The 14,864-nt window shown below is 34.5% G+C and overlaps 1 protein-coding gene across 1 annotated transcript in view; it reads right to left on the reverse strand.

The window, feature by feature from the left end:
• LOC111044223 (liprin-alpha-1) overlaps positions 1-14,864 on the reverse strand; it is a 306,418-nt gene that overhangs the window by 226,912 nt on the left and 64,642 nt on the right. The window lies entirely within an intron of this gene.

Below are 14,864 nucleotides of genomic sequence, written 5' to 3' on the forward strand. Positions count from 1 at the left end.
CATTTGTGAAGAGCTCTAGATCAAGTCCTATCAAACTCTACAAGTAATTAAATTATTATCAAAATTCAGCTCAGTGGTGTTAATGATGTTAATGGACTTTGGCAGTTTTATCACCAATGGGTTGGTGATACTACAGCTTTCATGTTCCAAGTGTTTCTAGTGTTGTCACTCATGGCAGGCAAAAGTTAACAAATAGGCTAATATTATTATTTAGCGTACGGCAGATACACACCACACATAAAGCTCATAAGTCTCAAATGCCTACAGATACACTGTATATTCCCGATTTCTTTGAAATGATGTGTAGTTTGTTTTTGGTCAGGAAAACATAAGTTTGACTGACCGCCATTATTTGCTAGTCCATTTAGCATTAACCAATGTGCACCATTTGGAGGCGAATTAGCGTTAATAGAAAAGCGACTTGTATAAGTAGAAGAATAGAGAAGTAGAATAGGCTAATAAAAACGAGTTACATACAAAATATTTATTACAACAATAATCCAGGAATCATAAACTAGTTGAAAGGAACACATTCCACAATCGATAAGAAACTAAAATACTCTTATCTCTATTACATTGTTTGACCAGTACTCCACATCCTTCTCTCCAACGAGAACAGCCTTCAATTGAAGCAAAACTATGCAGCCTATGCAGAATGCAGCACACATCATATGAGTTTCTGATCACAACAGCAACAAAAACAAACACTTCGAAAATCCAATTCAGCCGACCACTACGACTACTATACGTCAGCGATTTGTTTGCGATCAGCATTGGAAGCTTCTAGGGTTTTCAACATGCTAAAATCGTAAATCAAAGTGCAACCACCATCCACCATACATGCCCCACGGCTGATCGCATATACATTTTACAATTACAACGACAGCAGAGGCGAATGAAAGCTAGCTGGTGATAAAGCTGCATGGAATGCCAGGCAAAATGTTAACGTAGAAGAGAGAGCCAGATAGAGTAGAGAGAAGCAACCTCTGAAGCTCTTTCTCTCACGAGGATTTTCCTGTGTTTCTCTCCCCAGGTCTCAACCCTTTCCCATTGAAACACATACTCTTGCTATTCTTTCTCAATCACCTCTCTTTCTTTTCATTATTAAGTAGAACCTCTCACTTTTTCTTATCTCCTCTCATTCCTGGCAATGCATACTCTCACTTAATCGTGTTCTCCAGGGTAGAAGTGTACTTCACTGGTATAAACCATGCTTTTTATTTTTAAGGCGCTGACAACATTTGAATTTTTTAATTTGAAAAAAGTTTATTCATCTGTAATTAAACACTCTATTTTTAATTATTAATAAAGGATCCTTTTCAGTACAATGATACTCAAGAAATTTTCTCTTGATTGATTGGGTACTATCAAAAGTTGAATTAATCAATATTTAACAATATGATGATTTGATAGGTGATTCAATTTTAGGAGGGGAATGGATCTATGAAGACATTAATAACTGAAGAATGAATAGAGTTTCTAGAACTTCACTAGAAGAATTCAGTTGAAAATACCTATTCTAATTGAGTGAATAGAATTCCGATAAGAAATATCCTGTGCATATATTTTAAGAACCTTTAGTAGTAGAACAAATTTAAAGTAACAAAATATATAGAAGAATAAATTATAATTCAACATAATTTTAGTGATAATCAAACAATTCTACCGTATTATCTCTATGTCTATTTCTTACTTGAATTCTTATTCAAACTGTATAATTCATATGGTTAGATATAGGATGTCTTTGGTTAATAATGGAACGGATGTCATTCTACACCCACCTAAACGACTGGTATCACACACAACACAATATCATCATAATAGTTGCTTCAAGTGTTTCAATTTAGATATTGCTGAGAGATCTGATCGAAAGGGGGGGGGGTCGGACCACTGTGAGGAGGTGGAGGGGGTGAGGAGTGATGCAGTCATGCGATTCATAGATTAGGGAGTGTGCCCAAAACCAAACCCCACACCAGAGTCCACGGGAATGCCAGTTACAAGGACGAAGGTCACGGCAGAGCAGACATAGGCCTACTCACACACCAACATTAGCAATGTCATTGATACATTTGACACTTTATGAATGATACTTGAAATACAAGAAGATTAGAAACGAAACTAGAAATGATTTAGTATAATCGTTTAGATTATAATATATTGTTGGGTTATATACATGAAATAATAATTTCAATAACATTATGAATTCCAATGTATCATATTTATTGATCGCTACATATTTACTTCTAGAAATTTTCCATTCATTTCACTTGCAGCTTGCATAGCATAACAGCAAATGAGAAGAGAGAGATTAGCCATGATTGAAGCTGTGCTTCTAGTAAAGATGTTCGTTTATAATTTTCTGTTCGAAATTTTCCAAATTAGTTAATATTTTATGGTTTCAAGTGCTTAGTGAGAGTAATAATGATATTGAATTTGGTAATCAATCTATCTTAATTCGAAATTTCTTGTTTTTGTTGATTCAAAAAATTGGAAACAAATTTTTTAAAGTGGAGAAAACATAACCACTTTCTGGACAAGTGTGTATGCTGAGTGGAGCACTTGTGAGAAGCCAATCCGAAAATATAGAATTGTATGCTATATGTAATCGATTTTTATGCTGTTATGGAGAATAGAAGTAGCCTGCTGTATATTAATTGAAATTTCAACAAAGTATGATGACTTATATAATGATAATACTATAAAGCCTGAGTTTATTTAAATAAGGGTATGATCACATTGGATGCATGTATGAGCAAGTGCAAGTCAGATCAAGCATGAGCAGAAAACAAAATCTGGAAGGAGCCATTGAAACAAGTTGTGACTTGTCTGTAACTGCTCACAATGAATGCACCAGCAAGTGCAGGCGTTCACTGTGAGTTATTGCTCTTTCAGATCTTCTTTCTCATCTGCGCGCTTGGTTATGCATGAACATGTGTGCACTTGCACCTGCATACGCATCCAATGTCATCATACCCTATCAAGTGAATAAATATATTATTCGAATCATTTGATCATTACTAATTATGTATAGCCTATTTTAATTGCAAAGAGATTTCTCCAACAACTAAGTAAGACCTTTGACTATAGAAAGAATATTCTTTCTTTCTATAGTCAAAGGTAAGACTAACAATAAGATATCTTAGAGATTACATTTGAAAATATTGAAATATTTACTCACACGCAATAGGTTGATATCCAAGTATTGGACTGTAATTAGATGGATTGAAGCCTTACCTGAAATAGATGAAAACATAAGATTAAGATTTTGAACATCAAGTATAAAATAGTATAACCCAATGGATTCACAATGGAATTATATGAAAGCTCATTGCTTAGAATATCATGAATGAAAGTTCAATAATGATTTGTATATTTTGTATACAAATATTAACGGTGGTATTAATAGGAGGATTTTATAAACTATCACGAAATGATATACTGTAAAACAGTATCTAAACAGTATATTATACTGTAATTGAGTATCTAATAGAAAAATCATGTAATTTGATTGCTGTGTTGAATGCTGGAATTTGATCGAATTGGTAATTGAAATAACCGATAAGAAATCCAAGTTTAAATACTGTAGTCCTACAGAAAAATTAAACAAAAATTAATTTAGTTAATGCTGAAGGAAGTATAAATATGAAAAATAATTAGCAGAAAAAAAATCAGCCGATAAGTTTCTAAAAACATTGATTATAAGGACAAGATTAGGAAGAAAATATACTGTCAATTAGAAAGAACGGTCTGTTACAACAAACAGTATCAAGATTTTCCTCAGTATTTACAGCAGATTTTTTAAAGCAGAGTAATAATAGACTTTTATTAGCCAGCAAATGACAAGCGTAGTAATTGAATCAACTTGATGCAAGCCCCGATAATATGAAACGAATAGAGCGCCCGCCATATGAATGGTATATGGGCCAGTGTGACAGGATTGGAGGTGGCACGTTTCACCCCTTTTCTAGTAAAAGAGGTAGATGGGGGAAAGGAGAAGGATGAGAGTGAAGAGGAGGAGGAGGAGGAAATTCTATTGATCCTTTATCAGTAGTGTTGGGCTACACCAAACTCACCCCTTTACACAAAAAGCGAAACACGAGGGTCTTATTACTTTTACTGTGGTTGAAACGCACGCACGTACGACAACGGCCAGCAGCCAACATGTGCGCCCGCCGAATGAGAACAACAACATGATAACAGTTCTTATCAATCTCAGCTAGAATTTATGCCAGCTTTCACTAGAGCTTGGTTCCCAGGAAGACGTTGAACGATTTCCAAAGTGTTAAAACAGCTATTGTAAGTGAATTGTTTGAGATTTGTTAGAGTAAAGTAAATCGTTTTAGTTTAGTTTGGATTCCAATATAATTCTAATTTACGAGAATTTATAGGAAAATGTTTGATGTCGGAACAGGTTCCTCTGGGCATCATTAGAAGAAGACAACGACAATAAAAACGAAATATAATTAAATAAACAAACAAACTATTAACATTTAATTCTCCCATTATTTTAAAACTTCTTTTTATATCAGAAATGATTAACAAAATGATAGTTATCAAGCAACTAAACGTGATTAGAAATAGTATTCTTTATAGGATTTTTGTCACCTAATATAGTTTAAAGCTTCTCAAAATACTTCAACAAGTTGAATGAACATAACGTGATATTTCAACTCTCAAGTTTCAACTCTCAAGCTTAACTGGGGTATCATTTCCCTCAACCTTACTTCAAACCACTGCGATATGGCACAATGCTTACCTTATCAAATTTAGATACCAATAAAACGTAATAGTATATTAGTAGGAATATAACGGAATTGAAGGAGTGATAATTGAGTTTGGAGTTTGAGAAATATCTAGCACAATATTACTGATTGATTACAAGAATATGTCAACCCACGTTATCACAGAATGAATGAAAATTGTAATAAACCCACAAAAGGCCTCACAATTCAGATGCAAAGGGATAAATCGATACAGAAGTGAGCTCAAGTTGGATACGATGAGATTCAGGAAGCCGTAATGTGTGTCTAGGGAATTCTCTCATTAAAATGTGTTTTGCATTTTCCTACATACTGGAGGGGTGAGAGTGGAAGGAGGGGTCGGGGAAGTAGACGACTTGGTGGGAGTTTGTTTTAGCCCAAGGATAGTATATAGGTATAGTATGAAGCTATTTACTAGCCATATAATGATGGAGAAAGGAGGAAAACCATGTATGTACGATTTGAATGTAAGAGAGTGAGTGAGAGAGATAGAGAGAAGTTGGTTAGTGGGAAAATGGACCGACATCTCGGGGATTAGTTACCCTCGGTTTCTAACTAAACTTTATATAGGGACAAAGGTCTGGTATTAGTTTTTAATTACAGTCGGTTGTATTATAATTCCAAGCCGCGCCGAGCCAGGCATTCATCTTATTTGCACTCATTCTTGTTAAAATTCTGATTTTCAGCCAGCCTCGTTTCATGCCTGTGGCAACAGGGAATTAACTGTTCTTTCTGGTTACTCTCTATCGGATAACATGTAACTTTTTATTCACATTTTCATCCCATGATAGATATTATGGAATGAATAAAATTCTGATACGTTTTCGACCTTAAATTCATTTTCGTTAATAGAAAAAAAATTAAAATTAGCTACCCAGATAATCCTTGAAGTGAAAGTTCATAGATAAAATTGATGAATTAATAAATCATTTCAAAGGTTTTCAGTTTTCTTGTCATTTTAGCAAGAAATGGAAATTTCATTGTATGATGAGTTTGGAAAATGACCATTTAGATCAGGCTAGAAGTAAAGCTTGAATTATAACAGGTTCAATGATCATGAATCCATGTAAACGTTGGAGTATGAAAAGGCTATTGGTAACTGCAGTACATTAGTAACTGCAGTACGGAGCTATACTAACAGCAAAGTAAAAGTTGCATCATTCTATTTCATTAAATACCGGAGCTTAAATCCAGTATAGTTATTCAAATCTCCATAAATCGTTCAAATCTAATTAAATACCGAGTTGTAGAAATATAAATCCAATATTGAATCAGTGAGAATAACTCAATTTATTCTGAACGGCTGAATTGTTTATTGTGAAAATCGTTGAATCAATCACATTACTACAATCCAAATATAGCATATCCCTAATTATATTAGAGTGACAACTTTGACATCGATTGAGAGAATCAAGATTTTTCTTTCTTATAATATTATCTTATATCTATTACTGTGATGAAATTTTGAATCGAAACAAGTCGAAATTGTGACAAACGCAAAATTTAAATCACAATCATTTCATTCAAATAGCGTTCAATCAATGAAATCAACATTGAGAAGATATTACCATTTTAAATTGGGATAATCATCATTTTAAATCCTAGGAATTTGAGAGGCATCTTTGTTTGCAAACTTTTGACATTCCATATTCAAGCAGTTTCAAATACAAGAGGATTCAATGAAGATTTCTTATAAAGCTATCTTAGTTTTTTTACAAGTTAACTGCATCTTCAACATGAATCTCATCCGCTTAGATGTGATGAGAATTTTCAACTCAAACAAGAACAAGTACATAAACATTATCAAGAGAAATTTTCATCAAACTCCATCGAAACGGATCATTCAAGTTACCCATAACAAGCGTCTACGCCGTTAAAAGAGTTACAGTAAAACTATTTGATACCCTTTCTTGAAGCTATATACATACATTCGCCTATAAGCCCACTTTATTTCTTTACAGCTTCTCATCATTTGTTTCTTCCTTCCCGATTTTCTTCTTCTTCTTCTTCTTCTTTTCTGATTGTCCAACATTCTCACGACTTCTCTGTCATTACGCGCCAAAGAAAGTGACCTCAGCGAATGGAGAACATCTCTGTCCTGAGAATCAGCCTATTCCATGCAAAACACGACCATTCGCATTTACTGCCTTCCAAAACTCACTTTTCTTACGCCTTGTCGACTTATTCTCACAAGTTCTCTCTATCTAGTTTCCATGTGTACTTTGCACTCTTCTTCTCCTTTCCTCTTTCTTCAAGAATGAAAAAGCTACTCTCCTCTTCTTTCCACTTATTCATATTGTTCTAATCTGAGTCTTTTCTTCTTTCTCAGTTTCTTCAAGTACTATAATACTCACTAGTTTTTCACTTCATCCTACTTATTCTCCTGGGATCTTTATACACTTTTACGTTTCCTTCTTCCTTTTCGTTCTCTTCTTATTCTTCATCATCTTCTTCTCCCTCCTCTTGCCCATTTCTATTCAACGACAATGATCTGGAAATGAATGGAGATGGCAGTGGGTAACTTGAGCTTCAGCCACCCGTCTGCTGTCTTCATGCTCCATTCTTCCATGTGATAAAGCCGACCATTTGCTCAATCGTACAAATCCTATTTCCTATTGGCATGAATTTATCAAACTCTTGCATTGTCATAGCTGCAAATACAGTTGAGAGAAAATTCGTAGCAATTGGACTTGATTAGCTTCTGTTATCGTAGGCCTAGTGATATTCCAGTGTAATTTGATTTGTATTAATAACGTTGTAATACAAATTCAAAAGTTATAAGCCATTATCTCAAGAAAATTTTTGTCTGTGCTCTCTATTATGATCATGAACATTCGAAAAACGATAAATACCCTTCAATAGAAAACAAGTTTAATAAAAAAGTTGAGAAACATTTCCAATTAATATAAAGTTTCATTCTTATTTCAATAGAATAAATTATTCCATAGTTTAGTTTGAATACGATTCACTGCCACAAAATACATGATGTAATTAATTTCTTATTAACTTGTATTTACTAGATTTCTACATCATTATACTAGAAAACTTACCCAATATTAATAAATGTTATTGCTATGATCCTTTACCAGTACAGTAATAGTAAACAATCTACAACTGTTTAACGCTTTGAATACAGTGCAAGTCTATAGAGGAATTCATAAGACTGTATCTACTATCAGAATAAAGCAATTTCACCGGATTTGTTCAATTTTAAATAATACAGTTGTGAGCCCTCATTTGCCATTTCTAGGAAAATTCCACACCATCAGTTCTAATAATTCATATTATTTTGAAGACCTTTGACATGGTAGACATAGCAGAATGAACACTCCTGGCTGACACTGTTTCCACATTTTTAAATGTCATAATGTTATACAGGAGCATCAATATCAAGGAGAAACCAAATCTTGTAATGGATAATTTCTTTTATTAAACGTGTAAAAACAACATTGTTAGGAACAAGTCGACAAAAATATGAGTGAGTGCGAGGGGATCTTAATGGAGAGGAATAATAAACTTTGCTCGATTAGCATCAGGTGATGGAGGGCAAAAACTTATTTGATAATGAGTTGAGAGAAGCAATGCGCCGCACTCGAGGGGGTCGTGTGATATGGGGGGATGTCAGAGGGGGGGGAGAGTCCCACTGGGTGCTGTTCCATTATGCATTTTCATTACCGGGGTTGAAGGCATTTCGCGATGAGCAATAGGAAGAAAGAAGAAGGGTTACCAAAGGAAGAGAACTAGGAGGAGGGGGAGAAGAAGGAGAAAGAGACAGGAGGTGATGGTGAATTAGTATTATCACTTCCTTCAACGTACAGAAGACACTACGTCAGATATTGACGACAGTGTACAAGTCAAGATATTGGTTGCAAGATATTTTGATTAAGATACTTAGGTGAAAGATACTATGTGAAAGTTTGCTAGTCTTTAAATGTAGATTGTGATATTCAATAATAATACCAGGGTCATTATCAAACTGAACTGTAGGAGTGACAAATAATATATAAATGAATGATAAATTAAGTACTGGATTAATGAGTGAATGGGCGATAAATAGATGAATATACTGCTATCTAGGTTGTTGCAAATAAATCTTCATAGCATACTCATAGAAAATGAAGTATGACTCTACAAGAAATAACTAATTGGTCCAGCAGAATCATTTTGTAGAATAAATAATTAATTAGCCTACTATATTGAACAAGGAAACTGTGGAAAAGAAAGTATAGGTCGGTCAAAATGGATTTTATCTAATAATACTATCTCTTCAAGTAGATGGAGACATTTATGCTGATTGCGGCTACTATTACCAAACAAATAAGTTCTGAAACTCACTGAGTGGAATTTTACACAAAGGAAAGATTTATTTGTCTACGGAATATTGTACACCACTAGTTAACGATAACGATATTCGAAATACATTCGGCTAGTTCCACACATATACGGTTCCGTTCGGTTCGGTAAGTTTTCGGTCGCTGCTGAAAACGAGTTGATACTTCCGAATTCAAAACGAATCATCGTTTCACACTTGTCGGAATCGACAATCGACCGAGAACGAACAGTAAACAAACCGAACCGTATACAAGTGTAACAAGCATAATGAAACCTATTCGTGCCGAGGTGTTGTGCGGTTTCTACCCGCTACCAAATTCATAACAAATTACCGCTTTACGCTTGTCGGAATCGTCCAAAAACATTCAATAAATCAAAAGCAAAGGCATGTGAAACAATCTAGTCACAGAAAATGGAAAAACTGAGAATCACCATTTTTAAATCATAAACTGTCAACTATACGTATCATGGTCATACTATTCAACCGATTCAAACTGGCCGTTTATCAAATCATAACTATCATCATCATCATCATCATCATCATCATCATCATCATCATCATCGACGTCGACTCATTCGCCATAATATTATTTGGAAGACGTTGCTTCGATCAAGTAGCTTCTGCTCCCATTCTGTTTGCTCTGATCATCATCATCATCATCATCATGGAATCTTAATTATATTTATTATCTTAATAATCACAAACATGAGGGGCCATCCACATGAAGAGCCACTAGAGCAGTACGTGCAATCTATTAATTTATCGCCCTGACCAGCTTGCCGGGATACTACCTTCCTTCACCCTTCCAAGGCTGGACCCAAATATTTTCATCAACAGGGCAGGCGACGTGCCGACACCTTGTCAACATTAGACGAGAATTTGAGAGAGAGAAAGTCAATGCGAATGTGTGGGAATTTTAGGAAAAAAGAGAAAGGGTGAGTGAGGAAGAGAAGAGAGAATGAAAGGATAGGATAGCGAGAAGAGAAAATAATGAGTGTGAGAAAGAGACGAGAGAGTGAGAGAGGGAAAGAGTGTGATATATTGTGAGAAGTGCTACTGAAAGCATATAGAAAGGAATACTGTTTGTGTGCATTGAGACTGAACGGATAGAATGGATGAGACTGGTTACATTGAGACTGAACGGATAGAATAAATGAGACTGATTACATTGAGACTGAACGGATAGAATGGATGAGTTACATTGAGACTGAACGGATAGAATGGATGAGACTGGTTACCGGCCACCGGGTGTGTAATGTGTAATGTTGATTACTCAGCTGCAAATTCTTTTATTATTATTGAGATCGAGAAGTACTTGAACTAGAAGTACTTCAAGCGTCATCCTAAAGCCTAGCTAGCAGTATAAACTTTATTGTGGTAAAGTGCCATGCAAGTTGAAGTTTCAACTTTAGTTAAAGGTGACATAATAGCAGAGCACACGTGATTCTTAAAACAAAGCCACATGCAGCTTATACAAGTAGTACCAACTGTTTAAAAACAGAGCACAAGACAATGACCCTGATAAAATGAAAAACATCCTGCGAAGTAGAAATTGTGGAGCCTTACAGAATAGTCTTATAAATTGAAAAGCAGTTGGTGATAGATTGACTAATTCACAAACGTCCAACCCCTGCCCTGTAAAACGTTTCTCATGTGTGAAGATCTTATGCATTGGGCATTGAGTACCGGTACGCGTACGAGTAAGTTCAACTACATTAAAAATACAAACTTTATGTAAACAAGTTGACTGAATCAACGTTTACTGTAGCTCCTCTATATTGTATAACTCATAAATGAGTTATTTACTTGAAAAATAAGATTTTTGAAAAGATGTGGACTCTTTTCCACAATTAAAATTATCTTTCAGTAGACTATTTCACTTTTCTCGTTGATAAAGCATTACCTTGAAACAAATTTTATGAGAATTATTACAATAGATGGAGAAAGCAATGCATTCCTAGCTTTCAACCCTTATAATGAGTATAGCTGCTCCCTGAACTCACTCATATCCCAAAATAGCTTCGCCAAAAAGAAACTACACAGTCAATGACAGCAGCACAATAGTTTGCGAATGGGTAGAAAAAAAGGCAGTCATCAAAAATCCAAGGCAGTTTGACGATTTGCTGTTCGGTTGAAGTTGAATTTAAGGAATGGGGGGGGGGAGGATTGGGTAGGAACAGGGGTAGAACACCGGTCATAGAGAAGCGTTCAATAAATATTAGAGCAACCCTTTCACGTGGCAGCACGTTGGGGTGAGGATGACTGGGGGGGGGGGGGTAGAGAAGGTGCTTCTGCTTCTTAGACGATGATGAGACTGCTATTTAAAGGGGGGGGTCGTTTTAAAGGAACACTATCACCCCCTTTGGTTGAAGGTTGGGGTGGGGGGAAGGGGAGGGTACTGGTGGCAGTGTATAATGTGATGGTTCTGCACAGGAAACAACGGTGTGGGACTTGATTTGGAGGTTTGGGGGTTCCAACAACCACGTCACCCCCACCACGATTACTCCCCAAACACCTGTTAGCGATGCTCTCCTGAGCCATCACCTGTTCACAATCACAACCTATCATCATTTTACCTCCATTCACATTGTCGCATTATGTGTCGAATATTATTATAGTGCTCAGTGTTCGGGAACACCTCTATACTCCTCGCTGTGCTAATGCACACTACTGCTGTAGTTTGGGGACTCCCAGCTCCTACAAAATACTACACTCCGCTGTACGTGCACCAAATAACCCATGTCAAATCACTTGTTGTCAACATGATACATTAGGCCTACATCATTATAACTTGCAAGCAAATAAGCACAACACGAGTATACAAGCTAACATGGTGCTTGGCTTTGTTGTAAGCTACAATTTCATCTTATTATACAGGTCTACATACAATTTTGTAGGTGCTTGCAGCAATCCACTTTTTTCTGTTCACATTTTCTAGCTTGAAAATTATACTTAGTTTTGCCACTGTAACTAGTCATTGTAATAAGGGTATGGATTTATTCAAAATCAAATCTGGGGCCTGTTGAATAAGAAGTCAGAATTCGAATAAGAGAACACAAGAAAAGTCTCCCCTACAATAACCTAGATAGTGGACTCTGTAATAATCTGATTCTAGTATGTGAGAGAATTATCCCTGTATAACAGGAATTTTTCTAATTTGAATGCTGAATTACGATATAGCAGAACATCGATAATGATAACATAAAAAAATAAGCATCCACTCCACATTTTTCAGAATTCTTTCACTTTTTTCTATGAGTAGGCAGTCAATTTGAGGGGATGATTTCGGCTTCTATAATGATATACTACATGGATAACAAAATACTTCTATTGTAAATAAAATATGTTTGGGGTTGTAATTACAGGAAATACAAATGATACACTAGTTAGGAGAACTGTACTTGACCTTGGCATAATTTCATTTCATGCTTATGACACAGATGCTGACATCAAAGGGATTGTCATAGGGACTTACATAGGAAGCACGCAGCCGGTAAAATCAATTGACAAATTTGGCTGGTCTGAGAGCGGCCATGTATCGCCATGATGGTACCAGCATGCACTAAAAGCTATTTAATTCAACCAGCTTCATTTCATATTTCCACAGAAATAACAAATTCACAATGAATTCTACATAAATATTCAACATGCTATTTGAATAATATAAAATCACACAAATTGAATTATGTGAAAGGGATTTTCATTTTATTTACTTATTTATTTACAATGCAAATGACACTAATGTAATAACATTGAAAGATTGAACTGACTGTAGTAATAATGGAACTAACTCCTCTCTTACCTTTGGTTTCATGATATTTAAATTTATCATCAATGTTGAAATCTTTTGTTTAAAGCTGTTAAAACTTTATCACGTATTAAAAATTGCTAAATTCGTAAGATCTATTATCAAATCAAACGTTTTATTCATAAAAGAAACACAATAATTCATGTTATAGACAGCAATAAAACTTAAAATATTCACAGCATTATAACATAACTGACTATGAATCTAGTAGCCTATGTTGATAGTATAATGTTTATTAAATATTTCTAAAAAATACATGACCATGATTACAAACTATGACTGTTAAATTAATGAACATTAATAACTATTATTGCTGTTAATAACTAATAACTGTTGAAAAGGAGGAAGGTCCCCGCATGGGCCGTGCCTATCAAACTTTATCATTGAAAAATTATGAATCATTTATGTTCTTGTCAGTCACAATCTGTTCAGGAATGAATTGCAATGAGCCAATTAGCATAAAGCTACCAACCGCATGGTAATGCCGTGAATGAATGAATGAATGGCTCTTGACCTTCCACACTTCCAGCTACCGCTGTCCTTTTCTAGATAACACTACAACTTTTCTTCATTCACTTTCCGTATTCCTTCACTACTTTATTCATTTTACTTACTCTTTTTTTCTATTCCATCTGCGAATTTCAAACCCTTATTCCTCTAGTTATCGAACGTTCATAATTTTCATTTTCTCATTCTTCCCAAATGCTTCACAAAGTTTTAGCCTGATAAATAAATGTCTGACTTTCTACCTCTAGTTATTTTAAACAGATATCTTTTTTTCCTTAATAATTTGCTCTCCATGAATAATCTCTCCTCATTACGTTTCAATAATAGTTTCACTGGTAAGAAAACTTCTATGATTCTGACAACTGTGATCGAAACAAATGAGAATAATAACAATATTTTAATTACAATAAAAATATTTCTTTGCTGAAATCGTTATTTAAGAAAAAGTATCGACCAATTGATACTTTAGAATTGTTGTACTCATAGTATGTAGATTTCTAGTGTAAGTGTATAAACACACAGAAAAGTCTAGCGTAGCGCAGCGAATTCGAAAAAACACAGAAAGCGTAGCGTAGAGTTGGATAAAGGCGGCAAAATTCAAATTCAGATTCAATCCAATTCACAAATTATAAGCAAAAAGATAACAAGATCACACAGCTCAACAAGATGAAAATAATAAGTTAACAATTATTGAGTAGGTTACCTAACAATTGAATTATTAAACAATAATTTGAGACATAACCTTCGAATGTATTATCCAGGACTAATACATGAATTATGATTAATGAATAATACTTGCCGAAAGTTATTAATCCATGGAGAAATGTAAAATAGAAATAGAAGAAAGAGAAATTACACAAGAATGGGATAAATGAGTAGGTAGGCTACATTGGAAATCTCACTGATCAGACTTTTCTTTTAATAGTTTTAAATATATAAGTAGATGCTACTATAAGAGTTTGTTAACACTTTGAATAAAAAAATTTGATATTTTATTCAGATTTTCAATGCTTTCATTCATTTCAAATTGTCTTTGTAGAAGAAATAATATTAAGCTCTTTCTATAATTTCCAATAACTCTGTATGTCTTAATCAGAAACCTTTTTTTGTTTTTCAACTGTAGTGTGTTAGAAAAATTTTATGCTGAGAAAGTTATATCTTATACTGAAAGGAAGATTATACCTCATAATATAATTGCTACCTCAAGTTATGAGTGATTATAAGTCATAATATAATAACTACAATAATTATAACTATCACTTACTCAATAACTTATAAGTTATAAGTGAATTATACCTTATTATAATATAAGTGCTTTAATCAATATTATTGCCTCGCATTGTAGGGTAAAGGTAAAACATTAATGATCATATTATATCAATTCCAACATATTTCTCATTTCATAAAAAACTATACTAATTTTCAATGTACTTTATTACCACGCAGTGTTTACATG

Source organism: Nilaparvata lugens, chromosome 7, assembly GCF_014356525.2.
Source record: "Nilaparvata lugens isolate BPH chromosome 7, ASM1435652v1, whole genome shotgun sequence".
Lineage (NCBI taxonomy): Eukaryota > Metazoa > Arthropoda > Insecta > Hemiptera > Delphacidae > Nilaparvata > Nilaparvata lugens.